Here is a 5,771-nt window from a genome sequence, read left to right as displayed (position 1 = left end):
ATGGGCATGTATGAGCAGGAGCTGTCCAAGGTGAGTGCTGGAGGCTCAAGTTGGGGCTGCCAAACTGTAAGTTATACAAGCACAGCTTGTCCTGGACCCAGCATGGGTATGAGCCTGGATGATAGAGGAAGAGCTGAGGACGGATCCTGAGTACTGTTTTGGGATCCTCACTAGTCATATTTTATAAAAAGTCTCATGCAAGAAGTACTTTCTATGCTAATGAATAAATTAATGGCTAGAATCCACTGGGAAATGGGAAGAGCATATAGAACAAGAGGAGGCCTGGAAATGGAAGGACCAGTACAAAGGAAGGGCTTCCCTGATGGCTCAGATGGTAAAGAGTCTGCCTGTAATGCAAGAGACCTGGGAGACAGGAAAGTTTGAGCTGAAAAGTTAAAATAGGGGCGATATGTTGAGAAACTTGTGATCCAGGCCAGTGAGTTTGGAATTGATGCTGTGAGGATGAGTGTAAAAATATTGCATTAGCAGTGTGATATGGGCAGTTGTTTTCTGTAATGGTTACCCGTGGACCTTCTGGGAAAGGCTGCTGGAATAGGATCAGATTGCAAGCTATGAGTCAGTGCATTCATTAACTCAACAAACTACTCCTGAGAGTGGGGCTATAACCAGGTAAAAGAACAGAGAATGTGGGTGGTGCAGGATCGAACTTTTTTTTATTTTTTCAGTGAAAAGAATATGACTGTCCTCAGCTATGAGATGGGGATAGCACCTTGGGCTCACCTTGAGGGCTCTTATTGGAAGCAAATTAGGTGGCAGATATGAGGGTGTTTTGTAGACTGTGTGGCACCAGGAGGATGAGCCACAGTGTTTATCCCTCCATGTCCAGGTCAGTGAGCATGCATTCGCCACTGAAGATCTGAGTAACCAGGCCTTGGAGATGAACCACATCCTAGAATCCAGGAATCCTGCTGCCCTTGCTGCCTGCTGTGAGACTCCAGCTTTCACTCTGCTGTGCCTGGAGCTGGAGGGAGTCCAAGAGTTGGTTTTCCAGCTTAAAGTCAGGGGAGAAGTGGGTGGGACTAGGGACCTCCTCTATCAACTGGAGAGCCAAGTATGTGGATGGATGAATAAATGTTTGTTGCCTCTACAGCCTTCCATTTTATCTAATCTCAAGAATCTGACAATTTCTGAAATCTCCTTTCTGGAGCTGAGAAATAAGGGAAACTGAGTTCAGTTCTGAGTAACACTGTGACCCACATCCCTGGCTTTGCATTTCCATAGGTAGCTAATGCCAACCTCACACTCAGGCTTCTGGCTGACTCTGACCAGTGCAGCTTTCATGCTGTCCATTAAGACGTGGATGTCCTTGAGAACAAGCTACGGGAGTGTGAGAGTGAGAAGGAACAAGAAAAGACCTCCAGACACCTTGGTTCACCCCTGCACCCTAGTGAGGCCTCAGACTGAATTTCCCAAGGTCTCCTCTCCCCAAGGGCAGAGTTGGGGATGCAGGATTCACTATGGTGTACTGAGGGGACTGAAAGGTGGGCAGTAAAGATCCTGATGGAGAATAAAGCTTTCATTTCCTTGTTGGTATGTCTCAAAGGGATGCAGACTGAGACAGATGTACTCTTGAACGTAAGCATACCTATACACAGACATATAAACACACCCATAATCAAAAGTTGGACACAACTGAGTGACTAAGCACAGTATAGCGATCAGACATACACACTAACCTTTATTCTTGCAAATCATTTCTCTTATACACATATAAATGCATTCGAGTATATGGACACTCACTCAAATGCGCATGTAGTTATTATACTTTCATAGTCTGATTCCAGTATGCTATATGCTTCACTCCTAGCTCATACCTTACCTGAACTCTTCTCTAGGTTCCTGTGCCCATGGAGGCCTCCAGAAAGTCAGCAAACCCCTTGTGGTGGTGGTTTAGTCACTAAGTCGTGTCTGACTCTTGTGACCCCCCTGGACCTTAACCTGCTAGGCTCCTCTGCCCATGGGATTCTCCAGGCAAGAATACTGGAGTGGGTTGCCATTTCCTTCTCACGGAGATCTTCTTAACCCAGGAATTGAAACTGGGTCTCCTGCATTGAAGGCATATTCTTTACCAACTGAGCTATGAAGGAAGTCTGTCAAACCCCTTGTGGTACAGCTTAATTGGAGAGACTTCTTGTACAAGACAAGTGCCTGGGACCAAGACTCGACACCCAACCCAAACTCTTCCCTCTACTGGGTGGCCCCTCTGCCTGCAGATTCCAGGTGAGTCCAGGATAATTTCCCTTCTGCACCAGGTTTATTCCAAAGGAGCTCTACTCTACCCTAAATGCAGGTTTCTTTGTGGTCCCAGCTCAGCTTCCTCTACTTTAAGCATGCCCCTGGATAGTCTTGGCCAAGATCTGACAGGTCACCTCCTAATGCTCATTTCATGAGTTAAGGATGGTGCAGACTGCCCCAAGCTTCCTTCATAAACCCACTGTCTGGAATTTCTAATCCCATCATAATACAAAGCAGTTGTATCCCCAGCCTGGTCCTATCTCAAGAACAAATTCTTCTATACCCAAGGCTCTTTAAACTTTCCTTACAGTGCTTTACTATAATTAAATGAGATAATGCATGTATAGTGCCCACTGGGCATCATTGCAGTTGATTTTAATATTATTACTGTTACATTTTTTTTCTTTACAGATATATGTTGTCATAATATATTATAAGTAAAAGAAGGGAGATTACAAGTCAATTCTGGTTGACTCCCAAAGCCCCGACTGTTAGGACACTCACTGGTCTTTTTATTTTTAGTATTTTACTTATTTATTTATTTGGTTGCATCGAGTCTTATTTGGGGTCTTTCATTGTGGCGCTTGTGCTCAGAAGTTGTGGTGCACAGGCTTAGCTGCCTTGGGGCATGCGGAATCATAGTTCCCTGACCAGGGATCAAACCCATGTTCCCTGCATTAAAAGGCAGATTCTTAACCACTGGACCACCAGGGAAGTTCCAGGCTTCTCTCTCTCGCTCTTTTTTTTTTTTTTTTTTTTAAACTTTTTTTAACCCTGATGATCTTGGTGTGAGGCTTCGCCTAGGTACTTTGACTACTATTGGCTATACAAATCCTGTGAAGGTCTGGTACTGCTGCAGAACTATGAGGAGAGGAAAATGGGCTATGGCAATGGCGGTGGCAATACTTTGTACAAGAACTTCATGTACTTTAACTACTATGGCACAGCCACCATGGCCAAGGTGGACCTTTCTTCTAACACCCTGGTCAGCTGTGCAGTGTCAGCTGTCCAGTGCCACCTACAACAACTGCTTCTCCCACGCTGCTGTGCCCTGGAAGGATTTGTATTTTGCTAGTGATGATAAGGGGCTGTGGGTGCCCTGTGCCACTCAGGTGGCCAAGGGTTACCTGGCGTGAGTCATTTCAATGCCAGCACTCTACAGGTAGAGGAAATGGTACACCAGCCAGTGCAAGCCAGCCGTGTCAGGGACCTGCATGGCCTGCAGGCGCTATATGCCTTACGCCCACTGAGCATTGGCCAAGAGGAGAGTTTTTATGCTTTTGATACCACTGGGAGTGCCATCTCAGCATCATTCTGGATAAGATGCTGGAAACACCATAAGGCATTAATTACTAACCTTCTGATCACAGGTTCTATGTCTACAGCGATGGTTTCCTGATTATTTATGCTTCCTGGCTTCCTGGGACTGAAGCATAGGTTACCAAGACCACCATCCAAAAGGCCCTTTGGGGCTTGGGCACCTCCCAAAGCTGTCAAACTGAAAAAACCCTCCAGACCCTGAGACCTCAGGAGAGAGTGTTTATAGAAGTGTGGCCTTTACCTCACCCTCCAGGTGGACCATTCCTCAAAATGGCCATCAGCTCTAATGATTGGGATATATTGATTATATCTAGTTAGTTCTTGACAATAAATATCTCAATCAGCACATTAAAGTGCTCTTTAATAGTGGTCTGGGGAGATCTGATTGAAGTTTCATTGGGAAATGAAACATTAGCTGGGCAATGTTACCCCCTCTTTACCAGAAACCTAGTGTAGGAGCTGGATTCATAGTTTTTTAAACAAATCTCATCTGTGTTTTGAAAACTGTGATTCCAACTCTTCCAGTTGTGGAAGTCTGTTGAGCTAGGTTTAGAATTCTCTATGTCTGAGGCTGAGATCCTCTGGTTCCAGTGCTGAAGATACAAGGTAGTTGATCATTAAAGTGAGATGTGCAAGTTTCTTATCTTATCCCCAACCTCCTATGCTGTACCTGGGGAGAAAAGAGGCAGTATCTTAGTGTGAAAATTAATGTTTCACTGTCCTGATCAATTTCACTTCGAATGCAGTTGAGAGATGGCCTTAGACCTGAATCCTGCTCTAGGAATTAAGCAATGGAAGGCTGAGACATGACCTCTGACATGGTCTGGGCTAAAGGCCCAGACCTTCTATATAAGGAATCATTTGATATGATAGCAGAAAGTCTGCTAGCTGACTGTCATTAGTTTCTTTGCTCAGACTAAGATCGTCTGCTTGTACTTATCTGATGTATGTATCTGATGATGATATGATGTACCTTCTGTCCATGCAGGTACATGGAATGTTCAAGATTTCAGACCCTAAAGTCTTCTGAATCACACAGAGGATACCAGAATACTTCACTCACACTGTCTCATGCTTACACTTTCACGTATACATACGTTTACAAATCTTGTATCCAAATCAGACATGCATTCCCACTCTTACATATACAATATTTCCATCCATACCCAAATATCAATAAACAAAAACATTTTAATTTGTCCTTTAACAGAAAATTCATCTGCTAGCCAAATAAAAAAGAAAAGATGTTGGCTTATAGATGCCTAATCCTGCCCTGTTAGGAATTTCACTGCTAAACCAACTCTATGCTCACTTCTTGATTTACAGACAAATTTCCCCCTTAATGCTTCAACACAAAGGTAGGCAACTCATGACTGGGCCAGGACATTGAAAGAAATTATTTTAAAAGTTCTGCTGTAGCACTGTGTAGAAAAGACAAAGTGATAAGCAAATAAAAAATACTTAGCAAGGAAGGATTCATTCACCTTCAGTGTGTAATGCTTCTAGGAGGATTTTCCCTGTTTAGCCCTACTCCTACTTCTAGGATAGAGGAAATCTTTTCCCACTGCATGGGAACACTCTCAGTTAAGTCTAGAATCCCAGAATCTTGACACAGAGAAAAACACAGCCTTCTCTTCCACTTAAGAAGCTTTTGTCTTGCTCCATTTTCCTTTCTATGTGCTAAGTCGCTTCAGTCATGTCCAACTCTTTGTGACTCCATGGACCATAGCCCGCCAGGCTCCTCTAACCATGAGATTCTCCAGGCAAGAATACTGAAGTGGGTTGCCATGCCCTCCTCCAGGGAATCTTCCCAATCCAGAAATCAAACTCGGATCTCTTACATCTCCTTCACTGGCAGGCAGGTTCTTTACCAATATGCCACCTTTCCTTTCTAAGGCTTCACTTTTTCCAGATCTCCAAAAAAGGAATAAACTCCTTCTTGTGGAAGAAATTTCTTTCTTACCTACAGGTATATGGTTTTACCTATGGTTTTAATAGACCTAGCTTTTCATTCACAAGCCTGATATCCCCACAAGGGACTCACACACAGCACCACAGAGAAACATATGGACTATGTAAGCAGTCTGTTGGAGAAGGAAATAGCAATCCACTCCAGTATTCTTGCCTGGAGAATTTCATGGGCACAGGAGTCTGGTGGGCTACAGTCTATGGGGTTGCAAAGAGTCGGACATGAC

This window comes from Bison bison, unplaced genomic scaffold (assembly GCF_000754665.1).
Source record: "Bison bison bison isolate TAMUID 2011002044 unplaced genomic scaffold, Bison_UMD1.0 scf7180017857213, whole genome shotgun sequence".
Taxonomy (NCBI): domain Eukaryota; kingdom Metazoa; phylum Chordata; class Mammalia; order Artiodactyla; family Bovidae; genus Bison; species Bison bison.
Note: the sequence above shows the minus strand (reverse complement) of the source record.